The sequence below is a fragment of the Cupressus sempervirens genome, chromosome 10 (assembly GCF_028749045.1).
Source record: "Cupressus sempervirens isolate cs-2001-9-10 chromosome 10, ASM2874904v1, whole genome shotgun sequence".
NCBI lineage: Eukaryota > Viridiplantae > Streptophyta > Pinopsida > Cupressales > Cupressaceae > Cupressus > Cupressus sempervirens.
This window is the reverse complement of record NC_143127.1, coordinates 280,549,942-280,574,362: the sequence shown is the minus strand read 5'-3', so window position 1 is coordinate 280,574,362 and position 24,421 is coordinate 280,549,942. Positions and strand designations below refer to the sequence as shown.

General features: G+C 36.1%; 1 protein-coding gene across 2 annotated transcripts in view; it reads left to right on the top strand.

Annotated features, from left to right (window-relative positions):
• Window positions 1-24,421, top strand: part of MPS1 (multipolar spindle 1) — a 286,168-nt gene that overhangs the window by 54,924 nt on the left and 206,823 nt on the right. The window lies entirely within an intron of this gene.

Genomic DNA, 24,421 nt, shown 5'->3' with positions numbered 1-24,421 from the left:
CTTATCATCTGCAAAAACTTGTTTTGTATTTGTTAAAATTTATCAGACTTTACTTGTGAGTGAGTGACTCTTTATTTCTTAGAGAATACTCTTATTTGTACTCCTTTCACAAAAAATCCTTATGATTCTGTGACTGATATAAAACTGAGAATATATCCTAATGATATGAGAATGATAACAGCAGACAGTAACCAGAGAAAGATATATATTAAATTATCTGCAATTTAGATGACTGTGTCCGATCAGAATGAGGACTGCAAATTCAATAGGAGACTTGTTTGACCTGGCGCTACAAATAACTGGAATACTTGAATATCATATTAGGTGATGAGTATTGGCCTATCAGAACTAATTGAATGATATTCACCAAGTACTCTGAGTAATGGCCTATCAGAACATCAACTAAATGATATTCACCAAGTACCTAATGCGGTAATGGCCTATCAGAATATCAAGGCAAAATATTCACCAAATACCTAACACATATCTATACAAACAATTTATAGACAGTCAATTTAATGACATCTAACACTTAGTTGTTGATTTACAAGATAAAGTCTTTCATGGTCTATTTTAAGTTTTAACATTCACATAAAATGTATATCATGATTTAAGTTATAGGATCATCACCTTCCAATAACTTTTTCAAGTACAAGTGAAAATCATTTGAAAGTTGTCACTTTCTCATGATGTACACAGGTTTTATAAATTCATAACATTTATAATATATAATTTACAATAATCAATTATTCTGAGACATTTTCTCAAAAATTACAATAATACCAAGTTTCTTCTGGAAGTGTTCCACCTTTGTTTTAGCAAGTGGTTTGGTAAGAGTGTCTGCAATCTGATTCTCTGTACTAATATATCTCAACTCGACCACATTCTTCTCGAGCATGTTTCATATATAGTGATATGGTATCTCAATGTGTTTTGACCTGTTATGTAACATTGGATTTAGGGAGAGTTTGATGCAGCTCTGGTTAACACAATAGATAGTTGTAGGTGGTAGAGGCTTCCCAAACAATCCAACTAGAAGCGTCCTCAACCATATGGTTTCCTGAGCTCCGATGGATGCTGCTATATATTCTACTTCGTGTTGATTTATAGCATCAGTGGAAGTAATGGTAAAGCTATGTTATGTGAATTCTGTTCATCAGACGTATGATTATATATATATATATATATATATATATATATATATATATATATATATATGTATCTATGTTTGGATAATTGTCATAACATATGTTTGGATGATTATCATAATATTATCGGCAGACATTGTAATGTGTATATTATCGGCAGACATTATAATGTGTATTATCAAGGGTCTTGTGTTTTATTGCAGATCACATGATTTGTTGTATTGCAGTGTTTATCTTAACTAAACAGTTGGTTAGTTATGCCTCCGTAGAGGCATGACCCTACGTGGCCAAAGAGTCATGACTCTATCGGGGCATGACCTTTCACATGTATAAATATAAGTGCAGATCGATGGGAAAGATAATCAATCTAAGGCATTATAGTCCCAGTGATCTGCACATTCATTTTGCAGGACAACTCTTGACATTATTCATTGGAAGGAGATTTACATGTTCTCACAACAATCTCCATTGTAAGACAGTATATCTTCAGCAATCCTTACTACTAAAGTTAAAGACTCAGCAATCACTTGAGAGAATAGACTCTGCACCTCTGGTTCTGCAATTGTTCAAGTAAGGATATCAATTATAGTCTATATTTGCAGTAATAGTTTTGTCTATCAGAGATCACTAAAATTAACATGGTATCAAGGCCATTATGATTAGAAAATCTATAAGTTATAATTAAAATCTAAAGTCCCAGATTTATAAAAGTTAAATTATATTCTTAAATCAAGATGGTGAATCATGTAAGGCTAGAGGATAGGCTTGAGGGAACATCAAATTTTTCATCATGGAAAATTCGAGTCATGATAATATTAAGAGAAATGGAATTATAGGAGTATATAGAAACAAACATATCCATGCCTGAAAATTATTCAGAGAAAGTAACATGGAAAAGACACAATAACAAAACAATGAAATTTATAATAGATTCTGTAAAAGATCATATTCTTCCATCCATATTTAGTCTCAAGACTGCGTTTGAAATGTTCTCTACTATCAAAGATACATTTGAAATTAACAATACTAGTAGATTGTTTACTTTAAAACAAGATCTACTATATATAAAGATGAAAAATGGAGAATCTATTACATCCTACTTTCTAAGGATTTTTGAATTAAAAGATCAATTTGTAACAATGGGAAATCGAGTTGATGACAAAGAACTTAGTATGATAGCATTAAGAGGACTTCCTCTATCTTGGGAAACATTTATTCGAGGCCTAAGCTCTCGACCCAAGCTTCCTAAATTTGAGTTACTAAAAAATGAATGCACATAAGAAGAATCAAGATTACTCTCAAGAGGACTAAGTATAAATCAAGAGGGAGACATTCAAGCGCTTCATGCAAATTCAAACAAGAAAAGAAAATTCAAACACAATAGGAGGGAAACTAACAAATCATATAAGAAATGTGATTGGTCCAAAGTTAGATGTTTCAAATGTGATAAAATTGGTCACTCTCATAACTTCTGCCCTAAACGAAAGAGAATTCAAGCAGCTCTAGCAGAAAGAAGAGGAAGTAGAGAAAGAAGAAAAAGAAGACTATGCATTTTATTTAGCTCTTTCAAGTGAAGTAAACTCAAACAACAACACTTGGATCATAGAGAGTGGAGCATCTCGGCACATCACCGGTTTTAGAGACAAATTTGAAACCTTCTCATAACACTTCTCAAAAGAAGTTACGATTGGAGATAACTCCACTCATCCTATCAAAGGTATTGGCTCTTGTTCAATTTACCTAAATTCAGGAATTACTCTCCAACTCGAAAATGTTTTATATGTACTTGGAATAAAATGAAATATAGTCTCTATTTCTGGTCTTGCCAATCAAGGATTTAGAATCACTTTTCAAGAGGACAAAGTTCTCCTGGCCAAAGAACTCTAATATCAAGAAAGCCATTTCTATTGGATTTAGAGACGAAAATCTGTATAAACTGTGTAACAATCAAAACTTATAAGTCTTGAAACATCAAACTCTACCGAAATTTGGCATTAGAAGGCTAGGTCACCTTTACTATCATGCATTATCATCAATAGGAAAAATTGTAAAAGGTTTACCTAGTCTCAAAATTGATCACTTAAGCATTTGCAAAGGATGTGCCCTAGGTAAAAACACAAAGCAATCATTTCCTAAAAGTGTTCACAAATTAAAATCCATCCTTGAATTGATTCACACTCTCCTTTGCGGCCCTATGTCTGTACCTTCTTTTAACGGGTAACTCTTTTATGTAATTTTTATTGATGATTACTCTAGAAGAACTTTGATCTACTTTCTAAAATAGAAAGAATCAGCTGAAGTATTATCAAAATTCAAAGAATTCAAAGCCCTAGTTGAAAATTAGTCATGATAGAAAATAAAAATACTAAGGTCAGACAATGGAGGTGAATACATCTTCGAAATTTTTAAAAACTTTTGCATTGCTGTTGGGATTAAGAGGGAATTTTTTGTACTATATAATCCTCAACAAAATGGAGTTGCAAAACGTAAAAATAGATCAAATGTTGAGTCAGCTAAAGCAATGATGCACGATCAAAATCTTCATACTTCCTTCTGGGCTGAAGCATCTAACACTGCGGTCTACATTCAAAACAGATATCCACACTCAGTGTTAGAGAACACCACTCTTGAAGAAGTATTTACGGGTATTAAACCAGATCTAAGTCATCTAAGAATATTTGGATGTCTTGTTTATATCCACATTCCTAAAGAGAAAAGAACAAATTAGAACCATCCGGAAAGAAGGGGATACTCATTGGATACAGTGAAACAACCAAAGGCTACAGGGTCTTTATTCTAGGTCAAAGAACAATTGAGAATAGTAGAGATCTGTAATTTGAAGAAGATATCACTTTTAATATGTAATGTTCCCTTTATAAAATAAATCATTTATCAAACTATTGTAGCGGGCTGATTGATTTAATGTATCTTGGACCCATTTTTATTTTTGTTTCCGTAGTTTGTGTCATTGTCGGCTATCTTTGTACACCTTTGGAAAGTTTCTCGACGGGTATTTAAGCATGGTTTGTAGGTAGTCTTTAATCATGCTTTTGGATTATTTTCTATGTACTACGAATTCCTGTTGGAGTTCTGAATCATTGGCCATTTCGGAAGTGAAAGATCTTCCCTATTTGGCTCGTGTGGTTTTGGTGGGATTCAACCCTCACCCTATTCCGTTGTTGCGTGTATTACTTCGCTCGGATTTGGCAAATCGGAGCCATCTCTTGGCAAATATTAATTGAATGTTTCTGTGTTTGCTTTCCATTCTTGTCTAGGTTTTATCTTGTTCATGGTGTATTAAGTGAATTCACCTTCCATCACGGTACGACTTCACCTCCACAAATATGCATCCGTACACAAATGCCTCCATAAACTATACCGTATGGCCTCTTTCATGTCCTCCCTCACCCTTGTACCTTTCTTATGCCCTCCATTCACTCATCGTACGACCAACTTGGTCTGTACCACTGTATGACCTTTTAGTCCATTGTACAACCCTCTCTTGACGCCATACGACTAAACATTCCTCCTGTACGGTCAATCTCCCATCGGGTGGCATAGGTCAGATTGCCGTACAACCTCCTTGGCATTCGTATGACCTCTTTGGCATCCCATAGGGCTTCCTGTGGCCGTTTGTACGGACTTACTTGAGCAGTTTGTCTCCTTACCGTACGTCATTCATACTTCCTCCGCATAAGTAAATCATTTTATCAATTCGTCTGATCATAAAAGAGGATTGGAACATCACATAATATTTCTAGAAACAATGATGAATCTATTGCTGAATCCATTCCTGAAGTAAATGAAATTCACCAAGCAAAATTGAGAGGGAGAATGATAGTGAACCACCTTCTACCACTACATCTAATCGTGAAGATTCTAAAAATATCAACAATAAAAAGAGGCCACCTAGGAGAATGATAGAAGAAAATCATGTCGAACCTAATGAAGTGATTCAAGAAAGTAAAAGAATGAGAAATCAGTCATGTCATGTTGCATTATTAACTGAACTTATAAAAACAAAACCTTCAAATGTTAAAGAAGCACTATAAAATCAATCTTGGAAAGAAGCAATGATTGAAGAATATAATTCCATACTAAAAAATGATGTATGGGATGTTGTACCGAGGCTTAAAAACAAATTAGTTGTTTCTTCTAAATGGTGGTTTAAATTTCAACATGCATCAAGTACAAAGCCAGATTTGTAGCACGAGGTTTCTCATAGAAAGAAGGCATCGATTATGAAGAAACATTTGCACCAGTTGCTAGATACACTTTAGTTAGAACCATCTTGGCTATCGTTGCATCCAAAGGATGGAAATTTCATCAAATGGATGTCAAAACAACATTCTTAAATGGCAAAATTGAAGAAGTTTATATCAAGGAACCAAAAGGATTCTGCACTCATGACAGCAAAACTCACGTTTGTAAATTAAAGAAAGCTAAATATGGTCTCAAACAGGCTCCCCCATTGGCAAGTTTTACCCACATCATTGTTAAGAGTGGGTAACACATAAGTTGAGAAAGTAAGGGAGGATCATAACAATGACGGGTTAATTGATGCACACAGTGTGTCTGACTCAAGACACATAATGGTATAAGTCGTCTGAGAGGACCAGGTCAGCAGACATAAAAAACATGGTATACAAAATAGAGAATGTGTTGAGCAATATTATATTTGATGTTGAAACAATCAATTGAAATGTAGTCCAAGACTCTTACATGGGAGGCATGAACTTTATCATAAAATTTAATAAGGGATAAGTAATGAAAGAAAAGCTTAATATGTGGGTTAAATTGTTCATTGACTTCACAAATTGAATCAAGATGGAAGGGAAGAGATTTAAATATAAGAAAGTAAAACAAGGTTTGTTCATTATAATTTCTATACATCGAATTTATTATTGTTTTGATTTATTACACACACATATATCTTAGACACTGATGCAGCCTCCTAGAGGCCAGAGGAGGAAGCAGATACGTATGGGAGTTGGAGGCAGAAGAGTGCCCTATGGGTGCCACCTAGATGTCGCTCACAGGCACTCGGATGCATACAAATACCTATTTCATGCATCTGTATGCATTCAAGTGCCTGTGAGTGGCATCTTGATGGCACCCACATTTTTTAGGCATCTGCATGCATTTGAGTGCCTATGAGTGGCATTTGGGTGGCACCCACATTTTTAGGCATCTGGACACATCCGGATGACACCCACATTTTCAAGCATCTGACGCATCCGGATGGCACCCACAAGGTGTACCTGGGAGCATCCATAGGAATCTTCAACTAAAATTCTTTTAACTGTATCAAAGAGCTCCTATATCATTAGGATGAAGATGCCTCAAGTGTCCTTTTAATGCTTTGTTTCAAGATAGCACTCTTCTTGATGATTAATATGGGTGATCCGTGTTGTTTATTCTAGTATGTCATTCACTTTCATTGCATTTGCAATTCAATTTACGTGTTATCAAGATTTATATCAGAGAAACCCAAACTTATTGGTGGGATTGCAGATACCTTTTTGTGATGAGGACATGCTGCATTCAAAGGAAATGTACACTAGCCTCCTTCCAAACTTGACACTAGTCTACTGTCTTATTATTTATAATTTTATAAGATTAGATAATCAACTAATTACTTATGTTTCTTAGATAGCTGCTGTTGTTTACTTGATATCAATTGCTTACCAGTTCTGTCTGAGATTGTTCATATAATATAATAATAATTATCTGATATTTGGATTATCCAATTAGTATTTCCCTGACAAATTTGAAGTGCAATAATTGCCTATATTTTGCCCACACGTTGGAGATAATTGATGTTTAAATTTACCTTGGCAATGATGTTGCATGCATATATTCTAATCACTTTTCTAAGCCCCTGAACATTATAGATGCCTATTTGTGAAGAGACAATGTAGATCTTCTTTTGATCTTGAAGGTAAGAACACAACTGATATTACTTATCTCATTTCTTTGCACACACACATGCATCCGTATGCATCCGCACTCCCCCCCCCCCTCGCCACCAAAAAAAAAAAAGTTTCCCACATCTGGCGTCCACTTCCCTCATCCGCTTTGGAATTTGTATCCGAATTGGTAACTTATATATAAATATATGTATGTATATATATAGAAGGTGGGGAATTATTGAATACATATAAAATGAAGAGTTATTTTATGATGTTATACACACACACACATTCATTTGTTATTAAAGTAATAACATTAAATTTCTGAGTATTGTTTTCTTAATGTAATAAACCTCTCTTGTATTTATTGTATTTGTATACATACTAGAAGAGCTATTTGCCTTATCTTTTTATTCAAAAATGTTATTGTATGAAAAAAGGAGGATTGATATCAGATTCAAAAGGAGTTTGACACTTCTTCATAGGTAAAGGAGCTCAGAAGATTGATATTAAGAGGGAGTTTGATACATCCATCAGACACAGCCAACATAAATCGATTGTTGACAAGAGTGTAATGTCCCCATCTTTTTAAGCATCTCAGTAAAGTTCTTAGCCTTTACATTCTTCGAAGGCTAAGTGGAGAAATAAGGAGAAATTGATTAAATTAATTTCTTATAAAGTCATAAAATAAATTAAAATTAAAATGTGACTTTATATTTAATTAATTTATTTAAAAGTGACAAAAGTTATATAAATAAATTAAAAGAATCTTCTAGAAGGAGGAATTTAATATTATTTTATTTGTTCTAGAACGAGGTCGATCTATTGGAGGAAAAGAATAAATATGGAGGGTAGCCTCATTGTTGAGCATTGAATGTGTTGCCATCTACTCTTCCGGATAACTTGTGGAGCTAAGGGTTTCTGCAGTTGCTACGTTGATCATTGGGAATGATCACTCCCATTGATTTGCATAACTAAGGTGGTAAAATATCTTCCAAAGGGTTGCGACTGTTGGAGAAGACAAATTAGTCTTTTCATTGTGCCAAATTTGTGGCCTAGAGCCAAATTTGTGGAGTAAGGAATAAGTTGGATATTGCTACAGTAACTTTGCTACAATACCGCTGCTATAGTATTGCTGCTACAGTAACTTTGCAGTAGTACCACTGCTACAGTGCCATTGCTACAGGAAAATTCATATTTTTGGAGCAATTTCAGGTTTATATCTACTACATTTTGCATTGTTTGAGAGCATATATTTAGGACATTGGTAGGGTTTGTAAAATCTGTTGCAATCTGATTTGCATCAGAGTTTTATATCAGAATTTGTTTGCCTAATGTCTTATTAATGTAGATGCATATTTTCTCATTTATGGTCAATGCTCTATGTTTCAAAAAAATACAAAACCATTTGTTGTTGGTTGTTTAGAGTTTTGCAAGCGTATCAATTAAAGTTTGGCATTTAGAAAGAAATTAGACTTTAGATCTGCAATATATATATCCCTCGGGTGCAAAGTGTTTGATGAAATTCTCAATTTAGCAATTAGGAAATAAAAATCAGAATTGCATAGGATATTATAGTGGTATAAGAGCTTGCTTGCAAAGTGTTTGATGAAATGTCAAACAACTGAAAATTAGTAAAGAATTTGGTGTTATTGAAGTTATAACCGGAGGGGGTTATTTCATTGGTATTAGAGCTTGCTTGCAAAGTGTTTGACGAAATGTCAAACAATTGAGTTAGAGAAGAATTTGGTGTTTCAGGAAGTTATAACTAGTTGGGGTTATTATAATGGTATCAGAGTGGTTTCCTGTCATGCTGTGGGGTAGGAAAATATTAATTATTGTCAGATTTGCTGTTGCATTCGGAGTGACCAGCACTCTAACATTTTCTAGCCATGGACAGACATAGGAGGACTGTCAGTTCTAGAAGTCAGTGGAGTAATGAGGAAGTTAGTGTGAAGATGAATGCTTTGTAGGAGAGTATGGAGAAACTTAAGCTTCATCTACAGAGATTGACAGGGAGCTTGTCAGATCCAAAGGCATTTGAAAGGGTAGCAAGGTATATAGTTTCTGCCTTTAGAAGGACAACATCGAAGTTGCAAGGAAGGAAGCTTGAGTTTTCCCCAACAGGAGTCTCTGATCCAAATGTACCTATATGTAGTACGACACCTGCTAGTCCTATCTGTAGTGTTGACGATGGACTTATTTTATAGGGACATGTTGTTGTGTTAGTGGTAGCAGAGGATAGCAGCACCAAGCTTCAGTAGGTTGAGGCTCCCAGAGTTGTTGCTACAGTTAGTGCAGAGACAGTTGATGTAGTTACCATAGATACTTTCGGCTCTCTCGAGGAGAGGATTATTATTTGAGATTTGTATGTAAGATCTGATGGTGTTGCTACAGTGCAGGAGGTAGTATCTTCCTTAGGTGGGAGCAAGGTACATATAAAGTCACCTAGTTGTGATGTTGGTGATGTGGGTGTTTTAGCGGAGTCAGTAGATGTGGGTTTATGCTCTAGTATTACTGATTAGCAGCCTGGTGTTGAGCCATGTGTGCAGATTTAGGAGTTTGTAGTTGAGGCTTTGTCAGAAGATGTTGATGTAGATAGTATGGACACATTTGATGATCCATTGATGCTATGAGATTTACTGGGTATGACACCCATTGTTAGATATTGGGTGATGACTTTGAGGAGGTTTTGGATGGGTCCCAGGAACGATGCTTATAGGATCTTACTATTGAGGTGGAAGTTGAGACATGTGAGGAGATTGATATGGCAAGGGCTTACATTTCTTCGAATGAGAAGTTGGTTGAGGTACATGCAGTTGTATGTCGGATGCAAAATTGTGCGAGGAAGATAGTACATGTATGAGCGATCTTGTGGTGGAGAGTTCTGATTTAGTTTCCTATGTCAGTGCACTTAGTGAGATAGAGAGCTTGCATAGGAGTCAGGGATTACAGAGGCATCATGTGACTTGTTAGTTGAAGGTGAGTGATAGTAACATTTCTTTAGCTCTTGAGCATTATGATGGTATCGGTCAGATGTTAGCTACATCTGGTTGGGGCATTAGGATCTTGAAGTATAGTTACTCTCAGTTAGTTGCTGACAAGGATTACCTTCTAGAGTGGGTAGCACCTGCTATGAGATATTGTTAAGGAAAGAGGAGGAGGTGGATGAGCTCACCTGAGAGCTTGAGATGACTTTGGACTCTCTTTAGTATACTTAGTTGGCTCTTCAAGAGTCACAGTCACAGTTGGATAAGGTTACCATGGAGTTGGAACGTGTACAGTCGACACTAGCCCCAGACCTTGTTCAGTTACATATTGTGGTTGGTGGTGAGCTTGCTTCTACAGTTGAGGATGAGGGACACGATGATGTAGTGAACACATTTGTCCAGGATATGAGTGTAGTATGTATAGAGGAGGTGAGAGAATCAGTGGAGATGGGTTCTCATAGTGATTTGCTTCCTTCCACCAGAAGGGAGTCTATTTCTTCTTTTTTGGTAGCATTGGACAGTTGGCATTGTCACATTTTTAGAGGGATTAGTTGTGGATTGCAGGGGAGCAGATTGATGCTTCAACATATGATTTCTACTGTACTAAGTCATTCATGGAATATTTTCTTGAGAGCTCGAATTTGCGGGAGGTTTCATACAGTATATTTGGGGGTATTCTCATTCAGGGCTCTCGCGCTATACGATGATTGGTGAGGAAGTTTGTAGAGACCTTGGCTACAATGCTTCCTAATAGGGATTTGGTGGTTGGGTTTGTTGAGAGTGTTGCCTAGGATCCTGCCCAATCAATAGTTTGGAGTCAGAGAGTGGAGCCATCTTCTGATTCCTAGTTGATAATGATGAGATTAAGAGTTTTTATCAGCATTACATTGTGAGGAGAGCTCATTGCTTTTCTTTTGACCGACAGGTAGAGGACTTGGTTTTCAACATTATGAATGATGACAAAAGGTTTGTTATTCATTATACCTGCAAAGGATGTACTTCTCCGCCAAGGGATGGAGATTCTGAGATACAGGTATTGTGAAATAGTTGGATGTGCTGGAGAATGAGATGAATCAAAATCACAAACAAATGGCCCAACTGATTTCGAATCAGATATTTGGGTAGAGTATGATATCGTTTTTGCGAAGAGCAAAATGTGATGATAATTCATGTCAGGTTAAGTTAGGTGATGTAGTTGTTGGCACGAGTTTCTCGGATCATGTATTTGATGGCAATGCAGCGATAGTGGGAGTAGGAGCATGCGAGGATAATGTCATATCAGCAGCCACTTCGGTGTCAGTTGAGCCATCCAATGAGGAGTTTACTAGCATGTATGCAGTTGTAGATGTGTGTTCTGATGATAGCACACTTGTTATTGTTGATGAGGTGAGTGATATAGTGACAGAGTCATGTTATACTAGCGATCAACAAAGTGTTGATGTTTGAGGTGAAATTCCTTGTAATGCATTCTTCTTTGTGAGAAAGAAGGTTGAGGTGAAAACCCTTGTTCCACTCTCTAGGAGCAGCTATGGTGGATCCATCCTCTGACATGCATGGTTCATGGTGGATATCATGTGAGTTTCTACACGATCTTGTTGGAAAACATGATGAAAGGTGATGATCTTTCATTAATGTGTTTGTGAGGTTGCTATTGTAAGGTGATGATCTTAACAATGACTTGATCTATTATCATGATGAACTCCATTAAGTTGCTGTTTGAGAATGTGCCAGAGATCATGATAACAAATGTATCATGATGGACTACATTAAGTTGCTGTTCTGGAATGTGTCGAAGTTCATGATACGTGTCATGATGGACTACATTAAGTTGCTGTCCCTGAGATTATGACAACCTAATTACTACTCATGATGGAGACTACATTAAGTTATTGTCTTAGAGATCATGATTGTTATCTGATAGACTACATTCAGTTGCTGTCCCGGAATGTGCCAGAGATCAGATAACACATACCCTTTTAGGATATTATATATTCTTTTGGTAGGCATCCTGAACCTGATGCCAGTGCACATACTAGGAGAATATTAGTATGATGAATATCATATGGTTGATATTCCTTGTTGAATCATACTTAGGTTGATATTGAAATATAACATCTAGTTTTATAGATATGTGTTGATATACTTAGATATGTCTTTCCAAGAATATCATATTGAGATGATATTTCTCTAGATGCTTGAAAGCATTATGTATTCTATAACAATCCTCCCTAGCTAAGAGGGAGTGTTAACGTTGTAGCTTCAGTCGGATTGAAATGATCTAAAATTAGAATTATTATTGGTTAATTATCAATTAGACAAATTCTAATATATCTACTTATATATACTATACATATATTATATATAATTATTAATATTGTCTAATTGGTTATTAACTTACAATTACCTTAGAGACATGTCTCCTCTAGTCATATTTATACACATTCAAATCTGCACTTGCAACACACAAATAATTAGCAGTGTTATTACATTTGAAAAGATTATTTCCCTCAACATGATAGACAGTGCAATATGTATTGGCATACCATAGTCACTCCCCAGTCGCTATATTGACCTCTTAATATACTAACATGCATAAAAAAAATTCAATGGCATCCTTTAGGTGACTTTCAGCCTGCACTTCACCTTCCCAAGCATGAATGACTATAGTAGTTCAACCCACACCTGTATGGCTTCCTTCCAGACTATTTCAGGTTAATTTGGAAACCTTGATGACTAATTTCAGACTGTTTGCCGCTGCTGTTGGTATGTCTGACCACGTACAATCTTCTAGAGAAAGATCTAGACATGTATGATCCCCTAAGATGTATTTCCAGACTAAATTATCATCGTCTCAGTGGTCTCAATGCTGGATGACAGTCTCTGCTTTATAATCGCTTAGAAAAAGCAATATATATAGACAAAAAAGGGTATCAGTATGCTAGTTTTAAGGATCTCTGATAGAGAGAAAACTATTATATCAGAATTGAAAAATTACAAATATCCTTACTTGTTATCTTAGACTGTAAAATGAGTGATGCAGATCTCTATCTTTGGATAGAAGTCGATGTATTGTAATCTTCGGAATCGAGTCGATGTATAGTAATCTTCAGACTTGTGCACTAATGGAGAATCAATGAGATTGATTGTATTAGCTTGTAGAGAAATGGAGCAGATTGCTGGGACTTGTATGCCGTAGATTGATATTAATCCGAATGACTGCTTGGCATATATGTATAAGGATGAAGAGTGATGTCCTCGTAGAGACATGACTCTATGTGGCCAAAGGCCACATAGGGTCATGCCTCTATGTGGACATGACTAATTATTAGTTTTCCGCTTAACAAATGTTATCGGTTACTACATAACCTGTTTTCTTTGCAATCGACGATTATATAATCTGTTTCCTTACAATCGGTGGCAGATACAAAGCCCCGATAGTTTCCTCAAGGCTTAAGCCTGATATATATGAAGTTTATCTTGTGAATAATTAAAGGTATATATATATATATATATATATATATATATATATATATATATATATATATATATATATATATATATATATGTGTGTGTATATATATATATGTGTGTAGATATTTTTCACTAGTAAAATAGAATTCATTAAATCATGATTTCAAGTACGCAATATTACTTCAATTGATGCTATACATCAACACTCCCTCTTAGCAAAGGAGAAGTAACAGAGTCCTTAATAGACACTAGAGTACAAAATATCAATACATAACACATTATTTGACTTTTAACACTCTGAAATAGTGACTTGTCAAATAATTTAAATCACCATGCTATGAACACTATCATAACATATATTATGATCTCTAATTGTTGGAAACAATATCTAGAGTAATCATTATGCATTCGTTATCAATGACTTCTGGTGTATTCGGAACAAAACTATCATGATAACAGGCCTATCATTTGCAAGATCGTCAACTTACAAAGATTACCTTTTGAATATATATGTCCAGAAAGATCGTCACCTTTCATTACATATCTGATGCACCTAAACAACCATAGAAGCATAAACACACATAAATTGAAACTTAAGTTCAATATTCAAAAATTACAATTTGACCAAGTTTACCTCTGAAATATTTGAATTTAACATTAGCAAGAGGTTCAGTCAGAATATCTATTGTTTGCTCATCAATCTTGATATACCATATCTCTGATTCAAAAATTGAATTTATAGATGATTTATTTGAGTACCACATCGCATATGCCACTTATGTATTCGAACTTTGGAAATGTATCGCTCTCCCTCTGATTCCTCACTTTGGAATTTTTGTTCCATTTTCTCTCTTTGTTCAACAACTTAAAATGCAAGATTTTCATCCTTTTCATGCTTAACTTCTACCAGGGCTGCTTGAATTTTCTCCCGTTCTGGATAGAAGTTATGAGTGTGACTGAATTTGTCACATTTGAAGCATTGTACTTTGGACCAATCTCTTTTCTTGTATTATTTTTTGAATTCCTTGTTGTCTTGATGAATTTCCTTTCTTTTTCCCTTATTATTGGTACTGGCTTGAAGAGCTTGAAATTCTCCCTCTTGATTTAAAATAATTCCTCGCGTAATTAATCCTTACTCTTCTTGAGTGCATTCGTTTTTGAGTAGTTCAAACTTGGGAAGATCTGGTCCAGAACTTAGTCCACGAATAAATGTCTCCCAAGACAGTGGTAGTCCTTTTAGGGCTATAATGCTAAGTCCTTTGTCATTTGCTTCATTTCCAATGGTCGCAAGTTGATCTTTTAATTTTGAGATTCTTAGGAAATAGGATCTAATAGTTTCTCCATTATTCATCTTGACATATAGTAGATCTTGCTTCAATGTTAGCAATTTGCTTGTGTTATTAATTTCGAAAGTATTCTTTATAATGGAGAACATCTCAAAAGTAGTTTTAAGACTCGATATAGAAGGAAGAATATAATGCTTCAACGAGTCTATAATAATTCTCATGGCCTTGTTGTTGTGTCTTTTCCATATTTTATCTGGTTCATTTTTAGGAATAGATTTGTTTGATTCTATGTACTCTTCTAATTCCATTTCTCTTAGTACTATCATGACTCAAAATTTTCATGATGAAAAGTTTGATCCTCCCTCAAGTCTATCCTCTAATCTTACGTGATTAACCATTTTGATTTAGAGATTAAAAATTCTAATATTGAAATTTGAGATTTTAGTTTTAATTCTAAATAGTAGAATTTCTTATCAGGATGGCTTTGATACCATGTTAGTTTAAGCCAAAGGATCTTTGATAAAGAGAAAACTATTATATCAGAATTGAACAATTACAAATATCGTTACTTGTTATCTTAGACTGTAGAATGAGTGATGCAGATCTTTGTCTTTGGATAGCAGTCGATGTATTGTAATCTTCAGAATCCAGTCGATGTATAGTAATCTTCAGACTTCTACACCAATGGAGAATCAATGAGATCGACTATATTAACCTCCAGAGAAAGGAAGCAGATTGGTGAGACTTTGATGCAGGAGCATACTGGGTGTAAGAGCAATCTTGCATCACCTGAAAAATATTTTTATTTTAGTCGTTTCTATTTTAATAAGGACTGGTTGACAGGGTGGTTACTGTTTATGGGAACTTGCTATTTTTAGTAAGTTTGTCATATGAGCTCAAAATGTTCTCATTTTCTACAGGAAGGATCATTTTAAAGTTGTAAGCCTATCATAAAAATCTCATTGCTCAAGCATAAGTATCGGAAAAGTTATTGCGGATTTTTGGTGGAAAAATTTGTAGAAAAATCTTTAGGCTCACCATTGGAGGCCTTAGAGTGCCAGATGAGGTCTAAAAACTCAATGGAAGGATGCTAACGCAGTTACGAGGTTGTAGATCAGGAGCTGACATTTTCGAAAAGTGGTTATAATAGCCAGTCGGAGCAACGGTTCGTGAGTTATGGCTTTTCAAAGTTGGGCTACCCAAAATATCTAAAATAATTGTCAAAGATGTATTTGGCCGACTCTACATGTATTGTTAGGGTCTGTCGGCCCTAGGTATTAAGTTTCAATGTCTAGAACCTTCCTGGGCGGCATAAAATTGCCTATTTAAGAAAGGCCCGAACATTGTCTAGGACAGCTTTGGGTGATAGTTAGCCGCTTCTCTTGCAAATTATTGTAATGAAGGCACCCATGTGGATTAGCATATTGTACTTGAGAATTCTGTAATTCTGCATTTGCGGCGCAAATAAGAAGTCCATATTTTGTTCTCGCATTGGTTGTTGTTCTTTGTTTTTATTATGAGTTTATGGTTTTAAGGGGAGTACCCTTCATCAAGTGGTATCAGAGCTAGAGTTCTTGAGTGTGTGGACAGATCGCAGATTGTGAGGCAGTTCGCACCAGGACCGTGGTTTGGGCTGAGTGTGTAGATAGATCGCCGATTGTGAGGTAGTTTGCACTAGGGTTTCAGTGGAAACACAAAAATGCCTCCACAAAGAGTGTGGCGAAAGAGCTATAGGTGTTACACCTGAGGGTTTCCGAACCCTCTAAAGGCAAATGTAAGCATTGGAAGAACAAATGCGAAGAGGAATAAATCTTCCTATGAGAGATGAAAGTGAGGATGAGGACGAAGTAGAAGAAAATGTCGGAGCAGAGACAATTCTAAACCCAGAAGAAGAGAGGCTTCTTAGGGCCATCTCCAAGATTGGAAAAAGACCTAAGATTGAGGTGCCCACATTTTCTGGAAATCTTAACCCAGAAGAGCTAGTTGATTGGATCAATGAACTAGAGGAGTACTTTGAGTATGAAGATATTAAGGATCCGAATAGGGTCAAGTTTGAGAAGGCAAAACTGAAGGGACATGCAAAGATCTGGTGGCAAGAGGTTCAGTTGGAGAGAAATAGAAAGGGAAAGTACAAAATCACTAGATGGGATCAGATGATAGCTAAAATGAAGTGACAATTCATTCCTATAGATTATGAGCTTGATCTGCTCAAGAAGATGCAAGGAATGAAGCAAGCGGAAAAATCTGTTCAAGAGTATACCAAAGAGTTCTACCGAGTTCTCATTAGAATCGGCCATGTAGAAGCTGATAAGGAGAAAGCCTCCAGTTAAGGCCAAGCATTCAAGATGAGCTGAGTTTGGTTCGAATGAACAGTATTGAGGAGGCATACCAGTTTGCCCTAAGAGTTGAGGAGAAATTGAGCAAAAAGTTTGACAATAAGAATAGTGGAAGAGGTTGTGGTGGAAGATCTAGTGGACGATCTTATGGAGGTCGTAATGATGATTAGAAGAACAAGGATGAGGCTAGAAGTAGCAATCAGAACCAAAGGGGAAATAATTCCAATCGTTTCTATGTTCAGAACAATAGAGATCGGAGAGCAAGAGGCAGAGGACAAGGATTTGGAAGATGGGGCTTTCGTGGGAAATGTTTTCACTGCGGAGAAGAAGGGCATAGAGAATTTGAATGTACCCAACACCAAGGAAGGACAGATCCAAGAACTGAAGGCCCGGCTAGAGTTGCACATGTTGATGAAGATGCCAGATCCTCACATTCTGAAGATGCCGAAAGAGAAGTCCTAGTTAAAAGAAGAGTCTTGCTGAGTGGTGAGAATGAACTTGATGAAAGGAGTTTGTTTCGCAGAAGGTGCAGATTTGAAGATAAGTTTTGTGATGTGATCATTGATGGTGGAAGTACTGACAATCTTGTGTCAGAAACGATGGTGACCAAGTTGAAGCTGAAGAGACAAAAACAACTGTGTCCATACCGTATTTCTTGGGTGCAAGATGACCACAAGGTTGTGGTCAATGAGCAGTGCTTAGTGAGGTTCAAGATTGGAAGCTACCAGGATGAGGTAGTATGTGATATCATACCTATGGACATATGTCATATGTTGCTGGGTAGGCTGTGGCAGTTTGACAGGCATGCTGTACACGATAGGCGAGAAAATACTAAAACTCTGACCAAGGATGGAGTGAAACATAAGTTGAAACCATTGAAGGGTAAAGAAGAAAAGGTATGCAGTGTTGCGAGAATATGTTTTGTTGATGGAAAAGAGTTTCTCAAAGGTATGAAGCGCAAGCATGTGTGTTTTGCTATAATTCCAAAAGATAGTAAAGAAATAGAGGAGGTACCTATAGAAGTTGCAGATATGTTGGGGTAATTTTCTGATATTGTATTAGATAATGTACTTGATGGATTGCCCCCAATGAGGAAGATCAGTCTCCAGATGGACTTGGTTCTAAGAGCCAGTTTGCCAAACAAAGCAGCGCACAGAATAACACCAGCAAAAAGTGAAGAGTTGAACAGAAGTTCACGAGTTGTTGCAGAAGGGGTTGATTCAAGAGAATCTAAGTACATGTGCTGTACCAGATTTATTAGCACAAAAGAAAAATGGAGAATGGAGGATGTGCACAGATTCTCATGCTATTAACAAGATCACAATCAAGTATAGATTTCCATTGCCAAGGATGGATGATATTATGGACTGTTTGAATGGAGTTGAGTATTTCACGAAGATAGATCTAAAGAGTGGATACCATCAGATTCGTATCAGAGAAGGAGATGAGTGGAAAACTGTTTTCAAGACAAGGGAAGGATTGTATGAGTGGTTAGTCATGCCTTTTAGGCTAACCAATGCACCGATCACTTTTGTGAGGCTCATGAATGAGGTATTGAAGGAATTTCTGGGTAAGCTTCTCATTTTTTACCTAGATGATATATTGATCTTTTGTAAGACATTGGAGGAGCATTTGATCCATATTTGCAAGTTGTTTGATAAGTTGAGGGAAGAAAAGTTGCTGATAAACCTGAAGAAGTGCAGTTTTGTAAAGGAGTTGGTGTATTTGAGATTTATTGTCTCAACAGAAGGTTTGAAAATGGATCTAGAGAAAGTGAAGGCTATCCTTGAATGGCCTACTCCAAGGAGTGTGACAGAGGTAAGATCTTTTCATGGATTGGCTACATTTTACAGAAAGTTCATAAAAAGTTTTAGTAGTATTTGTGGACCCTTGACTGAAACAATGAGAGGGGATAGGAAAGAGTTTAAGTGGACTGTAGGAGCAGATAAGAGGTTTAATCTGTTTAAACAGAAAGCTACTGAGTAGCCTGTTTTAGCACTTCCTGATTTTAATAAGGTGTTTCAAGTAAATTGTGATACTAGTGGTACTACAATAGGAGCTGTTTTGAGCCAAGAAGGTAGACTTGTTGCTTATTTCAGTGAGAAGTTGAATGATGCAAAAAGAAAATATTCTATTTATGATCAGGAATTTGATGCTATAGTTCAAGCATTGAAGAAGTGGAGACACAGTCTTCTTCCTAAGGAGTTTGTTTTGTATACTGATCATCAAGCTTTGCAATATTTGAATAGTCAAGGAAAATTGAACCAAAGGCATTTAAAGTGAGTTGAGTTTTTGCAGAGTTATACGTTTCATTTGAAAGATAGGAGTGGGAAGTCTATCAAAGTTGCAGATGCTCTTAGTAGAAAACAACTTTTGCTGACAAAAATGTAGATAGAGGTGGTTGGGTTCAGGGAACTCAGTATTTTGTATCCAAATGATTCAATGATTTTGGTGAAGCGTGGAAGGCTTTTACAGAACCTGTTACACTTGACAGGACAAGGTGGTTGGATTTCATGATCTAGGATAGTATGTTGTTCAAAGGAAGCCAATTGTGCATTCCTAGAAGTTCTTTGGACATTTTGGTAGGGATAAAACCATAGCTTTGGTTGCTGAGAATTAGTACTAGCGATAGTTGCAGCAAGATGTGAAGAAGTTTGTACAGAGTTGCAGAGTATGTCAGATGGCAAAAGGAGTGAAGTAGAATACATGATTGGATCAGCTGTAGAGTATGTCAGATGGCAAAAGGAGTGAAGCAGAATACAGGATTGTATTAGCCATTACCTATACCAGAGAAGTCGTGAGAGGATGTTAGCATGGAATTTGTTCTTGGATTGCTGAGGACTCAGTGTGGGCATGATTCTATTTTTGTGGTGGTTGACAGGTTTTCAAAGATGACACATTTTATTTCCTTGCAAGAAGATTAGTGATGCTGTTCATGTAGCAGAATTGTTTTTCAGAGAAGTGCGACTACATGGCCTACCAAAGAGTATAGTTTCAGATCAAGATACCAAATTTGTTGGGTATTTCTGGTGTACATTGTGGAAGAAGTTGAAGACAAATTTGAAGTTCAGTTCATCACATCATCCACAGACTGATGGACAGAGAGAAGTTGTGAATCGCAGTTTGGGAAACTTGTTGAGATGTTTGGTTGGAGACAAGCCAAAAGGATGGGATTTGATTTTACCACAGGCAAAATTTGCATATAGTCAGCAAGAGTACTAGTAAATCACTATTCCAGATTGTATATGGGAGTAGTCCTAGAAATGCTTCCGAATTGAAGCATTTGGATAAAGGAGAGATAAGTAGTGCTGAAGCCGAAGATTTTGCTAAACATTTGAAGCACATCCATGAGGAGGTGAGGAAGCACATCATAAAGCTAAATACACAGTATAAGGCTACGACAGATGTGAAAAGGTATAAGGAATTTCAGATTGGAGATGAAGTCATGGTTCATTTGAGGAAGAAGCTTTTTTCAATGGGTACATATAATAAGTTGAAGATGAAGAAGTTTGACCCGCGCAAGATAGTGAAAAGACATGATTCTGGAAATGCTTATGAAGTGGAGTTGCCTGCTGAATTGAATGTTTCACCAGTAATTAATATTTCAGATTAGACAGAATACTATGACGGAGGTGATGGAGATGAAGTTGCAGAAGTGCAGTGGAGTATTCCAGCAACTAGTTCGGCTACAAAGGAGATTGAGGAGATATTGGACAGTTGTGTTGGCAAAGTACAAGGAACAAAGCTAATGAGGAATACCTGGTTAAATGGAAAGGGAGGCCAGTAGAGGATTCATCATGGCTAGCAAAGGAGGAGGTTAACCGTCTTGGTTTTCCTCTGAACCTTGAGACGTGACGGAGTCACTTCTCAAATTACCCCGAGTGTCTGATGCAGGAGCATCCTGGGTGTAAGAGCAATCTTGCATCACCACAAAAATATTTTTATTTGTCTTTTCTATTTTAATAAGGACTAGTAGACAGGGTGGTTACTATTTATGGGAACTTGCTATTTTTAGTATGTTTGTCATATGAGCTTGGAATGTTCTCATTTTCTACAGGAAGGTTCATTTTAGAGTTGTGAGCCTACTATAAAAATCTCATTGCTCAAGCATAAGTATCGGAGAAGTTATTGCGGATTTTCGGTGGAAAAATTTGTAAAAAATCTTCATGCTCACCGTTGGAGGCCTTGGAGTTCTCGGATGAGGTCCAAAAACTCAATGGAAGAGTGCTAGTGTATTTTGAGATTGTAGATCGGGAGCTAGCGTTTTCGAAAAGTGGTTATAACAGCCAATTGGAGCAACGGTTCGTGAGTTATGGCCTATCAAAGTTGGGCTATCTGAAATATCTAAAATAATTGTCAAAGATGTATTTGATCGACTCTATTTGTATTGTTAGGGTCTGTTGGCCCTAGGTATTAAGTTTCAATGTTTAGAACCTTCTTAGGCATCATAAAATTGCCTATTTAAGAAAGACCCAAACATTGTCTAGGACAACTCTGGGTGATAGTTCGCAGCTTGTCTTGTAGATTATTGTAATGAAGGTGCCCATATGGGTTAGCATATTGTACTTGAGAATTCTATAATTTTGCATTTGCGACGCAAATAAGAAGTCCATATTTTCTCGCATTGGTTGTTGTTCTTTGTTTCTGTTATGAGTTTATGGTTTTAAGGGGAGCACCCTTCATCATACTTGTATGCCATATATTGATATTAATTCCAATGACTGCTCGGCATATATGTATAAGGATGGAGAGTCATGTCCTCGTAGAGACATGACTCTACACGGAAAAAGGCCAAGTAGGGTCATGCCTCTACATTGTTGAAGATGGTAGCTGTGATAGAGATCTTTATCTCTGGAAATATGAACGTTGTTACCGTTATTGTCATCTTCAACTGAAAATGACACTTAAAGTTTAATTTGTAATATTATAAATGTAAATGACATGTGTCATTCACATGCATTGAGGCATAAATATTCGAAGAGTTATATTTAATTATAGGAGTTATGAGAAACTCAAGAGATCTTCGGTTAGAATATGAAGAGTCTCTTCTATTGTTGTATATTCACATCATGAGATAAGCATTGTACACTTGAACTTTTATTATCAATAAAGATATATTTTGTTGTGTGGCCGGATTTTTCCCCTTCATTCTCGAAGGGTTTTCCCAGGATATTTTTGGTGTTCTTTGTTTGAGTTTTTCTCTTTCTATTTGCTGGTTATATTTATGGATTTCTGGGCTCTAGTTTCAACATATGTGAGCATGACTAACTGTTAGTTTGCCACTTAACAAATGTTATTGGTTACTACATAACCTATTCTCTTTGCAATTGGCGATTATATAATTTGTTTGCTTGCAATCGGTGGCAAATAGGCCCAGATAGTTTTCTCAAGACATAAGCCCGATATATATGAAGTTTATCTTGTGAATAATTAAAGGCATATGTATATATATATCTATATGTATAATCATATGTGTATATATATCTATATATATTTATAATCATATATGTGTATATATATATGTTTTTCACCAGTAATACAGAATTCGTTAAATCATGATTTCAAGTACACATTATTACTTCAACTGATGCTATACATCAGCACAGTAGTCTGTTCTCAAACTTAGTTTTCCTCTTCAGCATTCAAACACTTCTAGAGACTAGAAGTGCATCAATAGAAATCAACTAACGTGTACAATTAGATTTACCTTGAAACACAGTATACAAATCCTTCCGACTGTGTCCTACAATAGTGAGTAGAATGTTAGCATAGAGTGATTTCACTGTTCAAGCCCTCAAAAAATCTACACAATTTCACCAAATTCATATATTATTCAAGCATGCTGAAAGAGATCCCGTCAATCCTTTTTATATTGCTCTCACAAGAGTTCTCACACTTATGTTGTCAATTTGGAATATTAATAAAATAACATGGAAGATCCCAACTCAATTCTAAATTGATATCTTCTGTTTAAGTGTATTGGTATATTTCAAACATTTGTCGTGCAAGGATACTATGTGTAATTGATTAATTGTGTATTGTCTTCGATGTTACACAAATGTCATATCATTAAGATAGTTTTTTGTGTCTACTGAGCGTTCCTGTGGTTGCCTAGTTCAGAAGGCAGTGTCTACCAAGTTCACTCAGGCGTCGAAGGAAAGTTAGCAGAAGATGAGCATTAACCGAGCTCACTTGGTTAATGAAGAAAAGTTCGATGGAACTAGTGTTAACTGAGCTCACTCGGTTGCCAAAGGATCTTTGCAAGTTTGCAGTGTTAACCGAGCTTTAGTTGGTTAACACAGGAAATCGTTTCTGAGTTAGTGTCTACCAAGCTGGGTTGGCTAATGAAGGATTTTCTTGTTTTGGCATATTAAGCTTAATTGATTTGTCTATTGGTTCTAGCCGACTGTGGTGATGAATATTATTTATTCTAAGCTGTATACGAGCCAACTTGACAATATGAAAGATATAAGGTCAAGTTGAGAATTTGGAAGTGTGCAAGTGTGAAGATGTTATGAATGTGTTGAAGATTTAATAATGAAGATAGAAAGCGAATTCGAAGGATAAGAAAAATATCCTTGTGGAGCAGAAAAGCTATATTCAATCAAGAAGGATCAAGTACAAGTCAGAACAGAGATCTATAATCAGCAATTCAGTTGCATTCAAATCAGGTCATCTTATTGTTACACTCTATCCATTGTAGCAGCGATCTAAATCTCTTAACAGAGTTGGCTTATAAACAAAAAATCTTATAAACAGAAATAACAGTTAGATTGGCAAATGCAGATTAAACTTGTAAGAAGGCTAGGTTTGCGTCCAACCTCCAAAAGCTTCTTCAAGGGTTTGTGTCCTCGAAGATGTAACTAGTCATTGTTTCCAGCTGCTAAATTAATATTTGTTTATAAATATTATCCTCTTCATAAATTCCCATGTGGAGCTTGTTGTATCTTTATCACTTTTCCCAATGTGATGCACACCCTTTTAGGCAATGTGGGATAAAGTACCTTTTTGTCCTTTAGTCACTTAAGTGAACATAGTACTTTAAAAATAAAATGAAAATAAAGTTCACTTATTTAGTAAACCATATAGTTATCAGGCATCAAAATAACTGACCAAATGAACTTGGATAAGCACATGCAATAGCTTGTTGGAAAGCTCTCGGCGAGACGCTTCCAACCCAACATTGAGATACCAAGAACTCTGAGCTCAGTTTACTTACTAAAAATAGTAAGCATCCAGACAACTTGCCAAAATTGCTCTGATGGGTCTAAAACTAGA